Source organism: Eurosta solidaginis, chromosome 1, assembly GCF_040869045.1.
Source record: "Eurosta solidaginis isolate ZX-2024a chromosome 1, ASM4086904v1, whole genome shotgun sequence".
Taxonomy (NCBI): domain Eukaryota; kingdom Metazoa; phylum Arthropoda; class Insecta; order Diptera; family Tephritidae; genus Eurosta; species Eurosta solidaginis.
In genome coordinates, this window is record NC_090319.1 from 328,980,330 (window position 1) to 328,996,798 (window position 16,469).

Below are 16,469 nucleotides of genomic sequence, written 5' to 3' on the forward strand. Positions count from 1 at the left end.
AATTTATTATTTAAAATAATTCAGTATTTAAATTTAAAGTATAAGTATGTTCGAAAATATTCGATCTGAATATCCCAACTATTCGACTGTTAGCCGTACGCACAATCTTTCATCATATTTAGAACTAAATATCTAAACTCTCATACCAGAAGTGTGTTTGAAAAGCCGATCTTTGTCGATTGTTCATTAACGCGAAAATATTAACAATGAAAAAATGATCGGAAATGTGTCGAAAATGAGCACAAATCGAACTTTTTAAAGGATCGGCTCGGATTCATATGCGCATGAGACCTGCCACTATGACAGGATCTTATAAAAACCTATTAAAAGTAAATAAATACAATGCGCGATAACTTCCGAAGAGATTTTAGGCCGAGATTCTCCTCCAATTTGCGTCGTTCTCCTTTGTAATTTTTCCTACAAATAGGCGGGACCTACATGTTCTGCAAGGCAGATGAATTTTCACTGAGAAGTTTGTCATGGCAAAAATACACTCGGAATGTTTGCCAAATCACTGTCGAGGGGCGACCCCGCTTAGAAAAACTTTTGTCTAATTGGGAAAACTTTTTCTAAATTTTCGATGTTGCTTTGTTCGGGAGTTGAACTCACGATCTTCGGAGTGGTGGGCGGAGCACGCTACCACCACACCACGATGGCCGATCGGGATAACAACGGGATTCCTTCATTCTTTCGAGTTATCCGGACTTTATCCGGGCTATCCAAATTTTATCCTTAATAGGTAATATTTTGATTTAATTCATGTTTAAGCCACGAGATCGATACTTTTTCCTAGTTATCCGGATTGTACACATGAACACTTATTATGGAATTAATATCCTTACTTCGCACACAGATGACAAAGTTACCAGCTGCGTGAATACATCACTCATCTTTCGCTTGAAAACATGAGGAGGATGAAGTTAAGTCAAACTTTAAGTGCTCTGACACAGAAAGAAATCTTTGCATTATCCTGAAGTTATCCGAAATATTCTAATATTATCCACATTCCGATTTGGAAGCAAAACGTTATCCGCATTATCCGGTTTGCGCCTCTAAGTACGAATTGTCGAATGAATCGATAAGGTTTTTAGAAAGCTATGTTTTTCGGCATGACTCCCAAGAATCTTTGGAAATTATTTTTACCTATAAACAACAACAGTAATGCCCGACTCACTAAATTTTTTCGAATTTTCCAAACTTGTATGTATATGATACGCGAGTTTTATCGCCACCATTCTGGACCTAAAGTTATTATTCAGATTTGATTCGTATATTAACCATGATTTCCGATTCTATCCTGCTTGTATCCGTACTACCCGAATTGTGCCCGTAAGCACGAATAATATATATCTACTAATATACTTCATTTGCCTGCGAACTAATATTCTTGCTTCAGGTGCTTTCAAAATAATATGTTTTTTTTTTTATTTAACAAAGTGAGTTGCACAAAGCAACGATGAGTGAGGTGAATATGTTCGATGCATACTCTCTCTGCGCCACAATCATTATTTGTTTTTTTTTATTATTATTGGGGGTGGGGGGTTGGGTTTGTCACCTGTTCAGTTTGCTTCAGCTTTGATTTTGCATTATCCGGAATTTATCCGGGTTATCCGAATTTTATCCGAACGTCGAATTTTAGCAACATTACATCCGTACTCATCCGTGCAATCGAAATTTCATCCGCACTTTGCGCATTGTGCACGCAAGCACGAAATATCGCTTGAATATTGGAATACTTCACTCCGCACTGTTTCAAAAGTTTCAAGAATGTTAAAATTTTCGTTAACTGTCATTGACCATTCGTATTGCAATGATTAATTCACTATGTATTTTTGAGTGCCACAAAATCAAGTATTTCAACAGCACAATAATCGATGATATTTTAACAAGGTGTTGGTGGTATTATTAGTGCGAGAGAAATGTGTTGTATATAAGTAATAAAATGCAAAAAAAGTGTATAGGAAATAAAAAAAATCAACACGCGAGATGAAAAAACTCTGCCTCATTTGGCGAGCCATAAATAAATGATCAATCATACAAAATTTTTCGAAATGCCCAACAACATACTCTTAGGATTTACAATCATACAGCTATAACAGAATCACCAGAGTGGTACAAAAATCCCATATAACAACAATAACATTAACAAGCTAGAGGAATGAATTGAATATCAAATTGAAGGAAAACAAGAAAACTTGTGACGAAAAACGTGCGCATGCGCACTGTTGGGTATTTAACATAACAAAAACAAATTTATACCTACAAAAATAGGATGAAAAATAAGCAAATTAAAAAATAACACTATCTTCTAAGAAAATTTTTTTTATTCAAAAAAATATATATTTATGTACGTATTTATTTGTATTTCAATTCGCTTACCACCACCTAATGCTCAGCTCGTATAACTTCCCACCTTGGCGACTCTCAAGAATACAAGCAGAAATACATAAATTCAACCACAACCAACCACAATTGAATCATGAACAATGAAATGATCTGAACACTGGTGATCGACGCTATCTTTCGTTGTTTAAGCACACTTTACCGCCGCAAAAACAAACTCCAGCTGCACTGCAAGTTAAGTTACGAAAGGCTTCAAAGCATGCAAGTACACACTGCGGCTCAATCGACCAGTGATGGACAGGCAATCGTTCAGCTGGTGATCACTCTTAAGATCGATCGAAATTAAATTGAAATACTTGTGGTAAATACTCTTTAAGGCACTTTTTGATTTCAAATATTTCTGTTAACAAAATTGACAAGTGCGCTCAGGGGTTTCGGCGTTTTTTTGAATAACTACTTTGTTTTTTTTTTATTTTTTGCTGTTTATTGATCGACACCGATCGCGTTGGAGTATCAGCGTATAGAATAAAAATTTACTTGACTCATATTTATTTTTGTTAGGTTACATAACAATTCCGTTAATTCAGCTAACACTTTACAATTCGCTAGCCAAATTTGGTTAGGATTGTAGACTAGTTTTTGGCGCAAAGCAAAATGTTCTCTTTGATTTTTGAAAGGTTTTGATTCGACAATATTCTCTTTGAAAATTGATACAATTTGAAGCAAAAATTACTTTGTTTACATATAAAATATATTGACGTTCCAATTATATATTTATTACGGTGCATCTCGATTGATTTTTTGTTAGATGTGTTCAAATTTGAGTAAAGCATCATAAAATACCAAAAGCATACCCTCACCGGGTTAGGGGGCTTAGAATATAACCGCGGCAGGTAGGCCTGTCGTAAGGGGCGACTAAATACGCAAATGATTCAGGTGGTTGTGTAGTGCAACCCTTTCAAGGGGTTGCCAGCGCAATTTATAGCTTCTCCAACCAAATTGTGAACCTCACCTACTCGGGGCGAATCCTGTTTCTTTAGCAGCAGAGGCTCTGGCGACCCCATGCTCCGCATGGAACTAGGGAGTGGGGTACAGAAAGGCCTAGAAGGTTCAATGTGGTCATATTAAATCGTTCAGAGATGATCGGGCTTGTACCATCAACATCGATAAGACTCCTCAAAACCTTCGACGAGTGTCCTTATCGCTACAACAACAACCAAAAGCTGACTTTAGTAACTTTGTACTGATCAATAGGTTTTCAAGTAAAATTGTTTCTAAATTACAACTCGTCGAAAACGTATTCATATGGCTGCCAAACAATCAACTATGCCGCTTTTATTGCCCCCGCTGAGGCTGGAACGGTGATCTGAGAAGTACTTGTGTAGTCAAAATACATCAGCGGAAAGCAAGGTCAAGAGGAATTAAAAATATTATCCAGAGCGTGTTGTCGCATCCCCACTTTAATTCAATTTTGACATATCTAAACTTCTTTCGAAATAAAAAGCAGTTAACATAATCTTCCTAGCTGAGAGGTGTTCGATAATATTGTACTGAAATTGACAAGCTTCACAATCTTGTGTCTCGACTTTACACGGGCACAGGCACAGTTAACTTCAAACATAATTTGGAGAATTTATAAGCAACTTGAGACAACTCACAGGTTCAACGAGGTCAAACAAATCGTTCCTGTGACAGCGGGGTTAGTACAAAAAGTTGATTGTACCGGAGCGTACGGAATTCATATCTGGTAAAGGACTTTCCATAGCGGTAACACTCCTCCACACCTTCGCGTGGCTTATTTATCCGTCTGTAAACTGATCACTGAATAACGTTTTTTCCTTTACTCTGTTCTCTCGTCTTCAAGGTATGAGGCCGCAGCAACATACCCCGGCCAAAACCTAGCGTTACTTCAGCATATTTAGAGACATCAGACACAATTGCATGTAGGTCAGTAAACCGGGCTCAGAACTAACCCAGGTCATTTCGGATGAGCTGCACTGGCTTGAAGCATTCCAACCAGCCCCTGCAGGCTTTCATTGACATTCAAACTGGGATTGTAAATTCGTATGCCAATTCACGCCAGTTTAATGTGATACTTGCTGTTCACCTAACTTTGGCATAACGCCGATATTGTTTTGTCCGCCAATATCAGTGCTAAAATCTTCCTTTGACTTTAAACTTGAAACATTATTTCTATTATCAAAACAGACAGATGTCTGTATTAGATCGATTTAGTTTTCTTAGTATCTCTCTCTGTCTAAACTAATAAGATTGGCGGATGCTCTTCTTGATGGAAGTATCAACAGTTTGACCTGCTTTTGTCCTGAGCAAACAATACTCTCCTTACTTTTCTAGTTACCCAATCACTTTATAACAGCCTTTCTCAGCCCAAAGATAAGTTCTGGATTATAAGATGTCGATTTGGCAAGGTGCTAGCCTGTTTATTCCGCTTTATGTCCTTAACGCACGGAAAACCATGCCAAAAAACGTTTATTACACAGCAGCCTTCGACTTGGTTTGTTACGAGTGCAAGGCATGAGAGTCCTAAATATAACATCCCTCTCGAGTATTAACCTCTTCGGATGCAGTGAATTCGGTTCCCATTGGTATCGAATCGTTGAACTTCGGTCTATAGCTTATAGCTCCTATTATTCTATTCTCCACTTTGGACACATCTTTGTATCAGACATTAAAGTTAGTGCATGGTTCCCCCTTGTCCAGAGCAATTGGCTTATAATGAATACATCTAAATTATTTGAAAAATTGAGAGTATACATTTTCTAACTATTTTCATACATGTGTCCTGTCGGATTTCGGTTCATCATATCAGAGATATTTGGAAGTATAGGGGGTGGCCCTTTTCTCTATTATAATAGTGAATGAAGGTATTTTACTAGGACATACGCAGATGAGTCGATGCTGCTTACTAAATTTAGTGATTGATTTTCGTTGCTAAGTCTCGGGCTTTCATGGTAAGAAAGAGCGGCTATTGTTGTCGTTGTGTTAACAGTGGAAGGTGACTACTGGGCCTTTAGGGAGATAGTCCAAACGTTTTGCTTAAAGTAGAGTGCAATACATTCGTGTCTTTGATTGCGATGGTTTGTACTTTTAATCATTCCAACATACCTTTATGTAGTTCGAGGTAGTCAATCTGAATCTAGGTTCCGTTCAACTAGGATGCCATAATATTTTATTACAAATCATATAAAAATTTGGCGGTTTTTAAGAATTTAGAACAAGTTTTGAGGGTATTCGACCTTAACGGACACCGGACTCAGCATTTGTAATAGGTATTTTAGGGTTTGCACGAATATCCAGACCACTTCTTATTTTGTGTGCCGGAGGAAAGCAGCGAAATTCCGGTAGACGATAGACGGATTTAAAAAGAATTAAGCTAGACACTCGAAAGTTGGAACATAGCGCAGACTCCAGATACAAAGTCAAAAATTCCGAAGGTGTCACACGGATCAAGATATTTGAAAATCTTTCAATGGATTTTTTAAACTATCAACATGTTTTATAAAATCAGTAAATAAAAAAAAGCAAAAAAAAAAGTTCCGCAAGCTGGTGCTCGGGCCGACATATTAGGGAAATTTTATGAGAAAAAGTTGTAACTATGTGGTGTTGGGGTGGAAGTTCTGAAATAGGTCAATTTCAGGATGGCAGCAGGGATATGGTGACATTCTACACAGTAGTCGATATGTAAATGTAGAAAACGATTTTTTCTAAACAAAAAGTTAGTCTTGATTAATTTTATTTAATGTCAATATCAATCAATTTGTATGTTCATTAAAAGACGCACCGCAGATTTTGGATAGTATCTGTACCAAAAGTGTTAAGTTATCGACTCTTAAACGCATCACTTCTGGCTACTTAAATGTTTTGCAATACTCAAAACGTATTCAATTTTTAAAAAGTAGCCAGAATTCACAACAAAGGCTTTAAATTTGTTATGCACATAAAAAATCTTAAATTTTCTAAGGACGGCAGTGTACACTCAATCAATGCAAGAGCTGTTAAATATTGCAGTTAAATTTGATTGCAATCACAAAGTACAACCAAATATTGCAATCACCTTTGATTTTCATCAAGTGTGCTTGTAAAAATTACAATCTTCAATCACTTCTGAGTATTTGAATCACATTTTCCTTACAATAGTTGATTGTACAATCATTGGTGTATATAAGTCACAATCCACAATCATTTGTAAGAAGTATATGATTGCAATAACGGTCGCGCTAGAATCATTGATTGCAAACATGTCTCGGCTACAATCACTGATTGCAATCACGGACGTGCAAGAATCACTGATTTTAAATATGACTCGACTACAATCATTGAAGGCAAGAATTCCATGGCTTTAATCAATGTTTGTACAATGCAATCAATATGCGGTTTCTATCAAATCAGTCCATCTAGTTATATCACAGCTATAAATAATACATTTTTGGTCTCAAAATTACAAACCTTAGTTGGTAATTGCTTAATTATCGTATATTATGACGTAGTAAACACGTTCATAGCATTATCGATCGAAAAGAATATTGTTGCAAATTTTCTTAATTCAAACGAAAAATACCAATCGACTAATATATTTTATAAGAGTTGACTTCATACGCTGGATTAGCAGGTATTTTGAAAATCTGATAAGAATCATATGACAGAAACAAAATCACTTTAACATTTCGGTCAAGCTGCCACCAATAAGCACATAAAAACACTTCACGCTATTTCCATTGTAATCTCACTTTTTAAAATGTCAATCTCACACAACTTGGCTTAAAAGTTCTTAGTTTAGCCGCGTGATAAAATCAATTTGTGGCAATCAATTTTTTTGTAGCCAATTCGTAAGCGCGCGCATATCTTGAAACGATCAACGGCGGTTTTGAAATTCAATTTGACGTTTTCCGAAATATGTTCGAACGAAATGTGACTGATTGACTTGACTTAGCGACTAAGCGATGCCACAGTAAACTATGACACAATGATGATCCGTTGCAATGTTAAAGCGACTGGCTAACTGGCTGACAAATTGAATATGAGCCGTGTTGAGGTGTAGAGAGATGAAGGCACGCAATGATGGTTGAGGTTGAAATGGATGGATGCACGTTTGAGTATTGAGCTCTGATGATGCTGTTTATTTTGGTTTGTACGTGGTAGTAGAGGTAGGCTGGTTCAGCTCAACAATAACATTCACACACATGCATCTGTACAAATTTAAGGAGCTGTATTTTGCATATGTATTCCACAGGTAAATAACCAGCATACTGAAAAAGATTGTGCGTTCCACATACGGATATACATACATACGTACATAGTTACTTGCCACAATAAGGATGTCTTTGAAATTCCCAGTTAGAGCTATGTGAGCCAAGTGTAAGCTAAGTACTGCGTAAAGCGGTAAAATAAACAACCCAAAAATATAAAATGAGTTGTGCAAATCAGTTGTCTCAGGGTTTAGAGACGGACAGGCACGTATGTATATAGCTAATGCAGGTGTTGGGACAGTTAGAAATAACAAATACTTAATCGTATTTCGAGATTTAGGTAGAGCTGCATGGTTATGTCCGAGATGGCTCTTATTTGTTAACAATTTTTGTTCGTATTTGTTATTTTTTTTGTCAGCTCTGTAACTACTGGTATTTGTTGTTGACATTCAATAAATTATTGCTACTGAAGCTGGGATGGTTGTTAATACAAATACGCACGAATAAACACACACTAACATATTATAGAAAGGCTGCATGTACGTGTCCAATCAAAGACATTCATACATCGACGGGTCCGAAATGGAGTGCGGCGTAGGAGCTGATGTATTCTCTGAGCAACTTAAGGTGTCGCTATCAGTCCGACTTCCTAACTCGGCTGGCAGCCGCAATAGGTCGCTTTAAGCCGCACCTAACTTCGCAAACATAACGCTTATAAGGGCCCTGATCGCAGGAACATTAAAGGCACGAGAAGGAAGACGAACTTGCAACGGCAGCGGCAACGCTTGATGCTGTGGAGGTGGTCCAGGAGATGACCAATTTATGATAGAGGAGAACACAGGACCTTTAGGATCACTGCCACAATCAACGGGCACTGGCTGATTGCCCTGCATGCTGACGTAATGGGGATCCATTTTAAAAGAATTTGCAGGAGCTAATGTTGAGCGAATGCCCACACACTAGGTTTCAAAGTAAGGGCAGCTACATATTTTTGGATCTTCAGGAAGTTGCTAACGGCTTCGTAAAAGTTGTCAGCGGGTTCATTGACCGCATCAAATGGTTTGAACGGAGCACCGAATAGCACTACTAAAAACAGCAGCTATTGGTTCCAGGAGAAAGTGGGCTCGAGTCTCTAGTATCCGGGCAGCACAGAAACCAACCAACCAATCTCTGGGTGATCTTCTGAGAAAAGTCAAGAATTACACTAGAGCCATGAATTTACTAAAGCCGCTTCCAAAGGCCTGGCAAACCAGCCAACCGAAGATATCATATATTCTGATATCTACTCTTTCGAAATTGTAATTTCTTATGTTAGCGCAAATATTCTGCTAGCCAGTCATCAACCCAGCTTCTGAAAATGCAGAGCTCTATCAGGTGCTTAATTAGAAAAACGTCTCCTAGTCTAAAAAACTAAACCACCAAGTGTCCGTATGCTCAACAGGCGGCAGCGCGTCTAAACCAAGAAGAATTCGACAACGCTCGCCTGTCGCTCTCTTTCCGAGCTCATTGACTTTGTGCTTGTGCTTCTTTTGTACTCCACGTCAGACTTATGGCTTGTAGCGATATCATCTTTGCTGACTTCGCCCTTTTCTCTCTTTTCACCTTAAGTTGAACTGGTCGGTACACAGCAGTGCCACTTCACACGGTGGCCTCTGATTCCGCATTGTCGGGCAGGTAGTCGTACGACCAAGATTATTAGCTCAAAGGCATTCAACGTCGATAAGGGTGAACTAACGGATGACTGAGCGGTATGCGAGCCCTGAAGAGAACGAGACAGAATGGTGAATGATAGTCCCTTCACAATTTACTTAGTCCGCCCAAATGATCGAGAGAGAGAGAGAGAGAGCGCTTGGCATGACCATGAGGGAGAGTGAAAGAAGGTCGAAGGTAAGTGGATCATAAATAATTATCGAGTGGGAAGAAGAGGCAGAAATCGGCTAAGGTAGCAAGGCTGCTTTAAGGATGAGAAAGTAGAAGAGTAAATACAGCAGCGCCAGGGCAATGAAGTAAGCTAATCTCTATGAAAGGCCTTATATTTCTAACTTGGAAGCAGAGCGTGGAACAATGTACTCCGAAAGTTGGTAAATAGAAAGAGGATGGAAATAGTGGTAGTATGCAAAAAAGGGAAGAAGTGGTTGATAAGGTAAATGCAGGCAACGAGAATACTCCAAATTACTTGTAGATTCTAAAGGAACCTAACTCTGCGACTACGTTTATCTCATAGTATATGGAGGAAACGAAGTGATCCTTGGCTATCATGGTAATAGATTTCACCGTTCTTAAGTTGAACCCATAGAACTTCTGGTATCTTCCAGAGGAAGTATTTTATAACATAAAATCAATGGATCTTAATCGGGTTTTTTCTGTTTGGCAATGATACAAGTTCTGGAAATACTTTGAACACTTTAAGTCTATGTGAGGGATCTTTATTGACTCACCAGTTAGACCTAACCTACGGGCTGGAGTGTTTGCCTTTAAATGCTAAGTAGGTATGCCGTGGTTACCATTCTAAGCGGATGGCCTCAGTCGAGGTTCGTTATTGCTCAATAAGGTATACATACAACGGGTTATATACTTCGTGTTGAAATTTATTCACATTTTTGCTTTTAACGTAGAGATAGTTGTTTCCGTGGTGTGATGGTAGCGTGCTCCGCCTATCACACCGTATGCCCTGGGTTCGCACCCCGGGCAAAGCAATATCAAAATTTTAGAAATAAGGTTTTTCAATTAGAAGAAAATTTTTCTAAGCGTGGTCGCCCCTCGGCAGTGTTTGGCAAGCGCTCCGGGTGTATTTCTGTCATGAAAAGTTCTCAGCGAAAACTCATCTGCCTCGCAGATGCCGTTCGGAGTCGGCATAAAACATAGGTCCCGTCCGGCCAATTTGTAGGGAAAATCAAGAGGAGCACGACGCAAATTGGAAGAGAAGCGCGGCCATAGATCTCTTCGGAGGTTATCGCGCCTTACATTTATTTTATTTTTTTAGTTGTTTCCGGAAACACACTAAACCATGTCAGATTGGTAGGCGAGATAAAAACCTGGAAAGGGAATGGGTACGGGCAACTTAAGAGACGTCTCCTTCGGCTCATTCTTTCTCACCTACCAAACAATTCTCCCTTGGAAGTCTCTGATGGGCCAAAAATCTATGTAATTCAAGCCAAGATGAGGATAATGTTTTACCACAATCTCTGCAGGTATGTAACGTGGTGTTATTAATTACAAAACTTCCTATACCCACCTAGTGCCTCTGTTTACTTAATTACTTCATTAAAAGTCATAGAGGGTACATAAAAAGAAGCTTCAAAATTGGTGGTAAGAAGTAGAAAAAAATTATTTAAGATATTTAACTTCATTTTCGCATTATCGTAAGGTCAGTAAGGACGAAGTGCGTTAATAGGAAAAGGACGCCGCGTTTAACCACAACAAGGAGACGAATGACAAATGTAGTCATAAAGTCAGTAGTAAATTAACGTAAAAACCGACGTTACCCAAGAATAAGAGTCAGTAGCGCACACGCACACCCATACGGACGATTTACAACAATGACGACAAAAAGAACATTTGTTACAGCTCAGCAACCTGCTGTTACTTTGCGCTGAGGATTATGGTGTGTTAAGCCTTTTGATGCTTTTGATGTTTATGCGCAGGCGCGCAAACGGACACACACACATGCAGATTCAGCAGTGCAAGGTACATGTTAGGTGTACTGCCCCTAGGCATGTGTGTATGTAGTATGCAAAAAGATTTTTTCCTCGTAGAATTGCACGAAGTATTGGCCATCACAGACAATATTAATGATTTTAAATGTTTTCATTTTTTGGAAAATTCATTGGTAAATTTGTATTTATTGCGATTTTTTCATTTTTCAATGAATTGTTTGGAGTACTGTTGTTTTTCTTGCGTTCATAAAGTGCCGTTAGATAATTCGCTACGGACAAAAAGTAGCCTCAAAATGAGTTGGCGTTTTTCTAAAAAAAACGTGCTTCAAAGAGGGCGCCTTTGGGTTTTCGCTTCTCAATGTTTTTTTTTTTGTTATTTTTTTTACATATTTGCTATTACTTTTTGTGCATAAATTGCTTAATAATTAATAAATGCTACTGCAACTGTTTGTACTGCTCACCGCTTGAATGTTCACATTCAGGAATGTGCGCATGCGTCTGCAGTTGCTAAGCCATTAAATAAGCACGTTTAGTTAATGACCGAAAAAAATACAAAAAGTTTCTTATAATTCAATATTATGATGTGAGAATGCAATGAGATAAAAATAGTGCTAAAGAAAACGAAGAAAACAATAAGCTTTTTTTTGTTGCTTAACTACAATAATTTCATTAGAGAAATTAAAAGTAATAATCACTTCCTCTTACACTGCGTAGGGGAAAACCCAAATTTTTCTCCCATCCTTCGCCTGTGATATTTCCATGGATAATATAAACAACTAGAATGTACGCATATAGTACATGGAGACTTAAAAATGTTCGATAAGCTGTGAATTAGCTAAAAAGTTCGGTGGGGTGACATAAAACCAACGGCCATAAAGTCAATTGACATTACAACTTCAAAACATAATAAGGACGATTGGTCTTAGGACCACTTCAAATGGATATCAGGATACTTTACTTTGCCACCATTTTAAGTTTGACGTTACGGGCATTTCGCAAAACTCTGTTTGACCTTATGACCATTTCAGGAAAAATTACATAACTGTATTTGTACTATATCGAGACCAAGAAAAAACAAAAAGCTCCACAGGATGGATCAGACGTTAAGTTGAATATGTTCTTAAAAAATAAAATAAATGTAAGGCGCGATAACCTCCGAAGAGATCTAAGGCCGAGCTTCTCTTCCAATTTGCGTCGTGCTCCTCTTGATTTTTCCTACAAATTGGCCGGACGGGACCTACATGTTTTATGCCGACTCCGAACGGATTCTGCAAAGCAGATGAGTTTTCACTGAGAGCTTTTCTTGGCAGAAATACACCCGGAGCGCTTGCCAAACACTGTCGAGGGCGACCCCGCTTAGAAAAATTTTCTTCTAATTTAAAAACCTTATTTCTAAAATTTTGATGTTGCTTTGTCTGGGGTGCGAACCCAGGGCATACGGTGTGGTAGGCGGAGCACGCTACCATCACACCACGGTGGCCGCCGAATATGTTCTTATTTCAAAGAAATCCTTGCAAGAACAGTTTTTAATCTGATTTTTCATTGGAGTGAATATACGAAAAAAATTTAAATAAATTATCATCCGACTTTTTTCTCCAGATTCTCATTAAGCTGAAGTTCTTATATCAGAGAAAACTTTATTGGACCAGTTTTAAATCCAATTTTTGACTGCAATGCCCCACTTTTACCGATCTGCAGTTGCGCAACTGCAAATTCACCAGTTGGTAGCTTTCAAACCTAATAGTTAACCTTATGGCCACTTTAGAATATATATGTAAATTGACTTTATGACAATTTCAGAAAAGCATAATGGCCATAACGTCCATAATGTTGACATCATAATCATTTAAGTTTTAAGGTTGTGGCCATTTTAAGACGTCATAAGGCCAATTGATGTTATGTCCGTTGACCTTATGTCACCCCTCCCAAAGTTCGGCCTTTCCGAGTCTTTGTCTCTAACCCCTTGTCTTACACAAACGCAAAGGGTGAGCCCTTTTATTTCAAACGAGGGATTATGTATTTGCAGCACGGGAGATGATCCTACGTTCGTTACTGCAGTTAGGGAGGAGGTTTTGGATATCTGCCTTGTCTCGGGAAACCTGTTTCCCTAGATATCAGAATCGAATGTTCTTTCGGAGCTGAAATCTTTAATGATTAATCAATTATATTAGGGGAGGGGAGAACTTACGTGGTGGACTTAGGCATTAGAGGACCTCAGGGTATCCAGTAGACCGCTTTTCAAAAACGTCAGTAGGTGTAAATTACCCTAACTCTGGGGACTGGTTAAGGTTGCGGTGTGTATTTATGAGTTGGAATTAAAGAGAGCCAAGCGAGACTCCTGGAAAAGCATCTGCGAAAACGTGGGAGGGATCAGTCTGCGAGGCTCTGAGAAATACTCTAGAGGATTCTGGACCCTGCGAAGTACTTTAGAGAGGTTTCCTTAGGAATCCTTACAATTTCGAATGAACACCTACTCAAATTTGTTCCTTCACCGCCTGCGATTTTTTACCAAAAACAGCTGTTAGACAATTCCCTGGAAGCAAACGAGTTTGCATGGGCTCTTATCTCCCGTAAGTTGTGTGGCCACCGTGGTGTGATGGTAGCGTGCTCCACCATCCACACCGAAGCTCCTGGGTTCACGCCCCGGTAAAACATTAAAATTTTAGAAACAAGATTTTTCAATTAGAAAAAAAAATTTTTAAGAGGGGTCGGCCCTCGGCAGTGTTTGGCAAGAATGTATTTCTGCCATGAAAAGGTCTCAGTGAAAACTCATCTGCCTTGCAGATGCCGTTCGGAGTCGGCATAAAACAAGTAGGTTCCATCCCGCCAATTTGTAGGAAAAATTAAAAGGAGCACGACGTAAATTGGAAGAGAAGCTCGGCCTAAAATCTCTTCGGAGTTTAACGCGCTTTACATTTATTTATTTAAGTTGTACAAGTCTCCGCTCGTGATTGCATAATGACGGTGCAGCTGTAGAGATCTTTGGGCGTTACTTCTATCTACGTCAATTGTCTAAATTTGGGCTATTTTCAAAGTATTAGAAGGTCGTAAATAGCTCCCACATCCTGCACAAGGGCTTTAGTATGATCATTTTGTGCATGTTGCTGTTAAAAAAGTTAGGACGCCTGATCGATCTACTTATATGGAGTATAATTCGTCAGTGGTAGTTATCGGTGTCGCTACACGCGTATTGCATGGACGGGCCACATAAAACAGCTCTCCACTTGGTTGTAAAACTTAAGAGAGGTTACTGAAGCGCAAAGAATTCGTGCTAGGGAACTTTCTCGATATATAAGGGGCTTACAATAATGTCATATTGATTGCTATTGAAAAAGATTTAAAAGGATTGTGAGTCGAATCGTCTCTGGTAATGTTTATCAAGAGACAGCTGTGCGACAGGACTGTCACAGTAGAGTGAGGTGAATCGGGGAGCGGCTGTGCAGTGGTAGAAGGTTGCGAGGAGGCACGCCGTAGAAAAGTTTTCTCTGTGCCCTCGTTTGGGTCCTAAACGAACTATGAAAGAGGATATGGACGGAATGCTTTAGGGAACTGTCTACTTAGACATTGAGGCAGCTATCAAGGTGATGTCTTTAAGACTGTGTGGCCGAGCGTTGTCGGCGAGTGTCTACAATTGCTCGCTCTCACATCAAGCTATTTTTAAAATAAATATAATCTGGGTACCAGTGCTTAGCTTGCAGGCTGCGCCTGGATCGATCTGTCTTCGATAAGCTAAGCAAATGCTGAGCTGACTCCACCTCTTGGTATCATTATAGGGCGATGCTCGATGGGCAAGTCCTGCTGTATTAGTTACATGGAGTGTGACGAAGTGAAGTTACCTAGTCACTTCATGCTTTCATGGCCAGCTTCTCTACTTCCGACCTCAGCGCCACCTATCGAGCAGAATTTCTCTCCGAATATACATTGACATAACTAATTTAATTCACAGAACCTGTGTTAGTTCCTCAGCAGTAATTGCACATTATTAGATGCTTTTAACAACACATTTATACATTTAATATGCAATTTAGCTGATGTGGATACAATTGCACAAGTTAACTTGGCTGCTACTAATTACCACATGCCAACGCAGTAGACAGTAGAGATTTTAAGGTACCTCACACATCACAATGAGCAATTTTTTGTGACCGAATTGAATATTCAATTCAGTGGAAAAATTACACAGGGCGCAAGCGCGACATAGTCGCATTAATCCCCTCATCTACTTTGCTATGCTTCTACCTGTAAAACGTTCGTTCTACGTTGCTTGACAATTCACCCTTTACCTACAAATTTTACTTACATCCTTGCTTGCCGCACACCGTTTGGGGCTGCACTCGCTCGGCCTGTAATTAAATGTCAATTTGGCTGCTGTGAATGGCTCCACCAAGTAAGTTGATTGTTTTTTTTGCCGTTTTTTGTTGTTGTTGTGCTTGTAGTTTGTGATTAATAAAAATAAAAAATTGTCGGCAAACACTTGAACGATTTCACACCACATTGCACACAATATGATTTAATGAAGCGCTTTATTGCATTCATGCTGAAATTATTATTGTTTTTTTTTTTGCCACACGTACTTCAATTTTAGCTGTGAGGCTTTTGGTAAATTAAATATGACAATAATAAAAACAAGTAAGAAAGGCTAAGTTCGGGTGTAACCGAACATTACATACTCAGCTGAGAGCTTTGGAGACTAAATAAGGGAAAATTACCATTTAGCAAAATTAACCTAGGGTAACCCTGGAATGTGTTTGTATGAAATGGGTTTCAAATGGAAGGTATTAAAGAGTATTTTAAAAGGGAGTGGGCCTTAGTTCTATAGGTGGACGCCTTTTCGAGATAAAGGTGGACCAGGGGTGACTCTAGAATGTGTTTGTACGATGTGGGTATCAAATTAAAGGTATTAACAAGGGTTTTAAAAGGGAGGCGCCCTTCGTTGTATATGTGAAGGCGTTTTTGAGATATCGACCAAAATGTGGACCAGGGTGACCCAGAACATCATCTGCCGGGTACCGCTAATTTTAATAAAGATTCCAAGGGCTTTTGATTATGCCCTGCAGGACTTTTTCATTTTCTTCTACTTAATATGGTAGGTGTCACACCCAATTTACAAAGTTTTTTCTAAAGTTTTATTTTGCGTCAATAAACCAATCCAATTACCATGTTTCATCTCTTTTTTCATATTTGGTATATAATTATGGAATTTTTTTAATTTTTCGTAATTTTCGATATCGAAAAAGTGGGCGTGGTCACTGTCGGATTTCGG

The 16,469-nt window shown here is 38.8% G+C and overlaps 1 protein-coding gene across 28 annotated transcripts in view; it reads right to left on the minus strand.

Moving 5' to 3' along the window:
- Positions 1–16,469, minus strand: part of cnc (cap-n-collar) — a 332,362-nt gene that overhangs the window by 53,338 nt on the left and 262,555 nt on the right. The gene's annotated exons all lie outside the window — the stretch shown is intronic.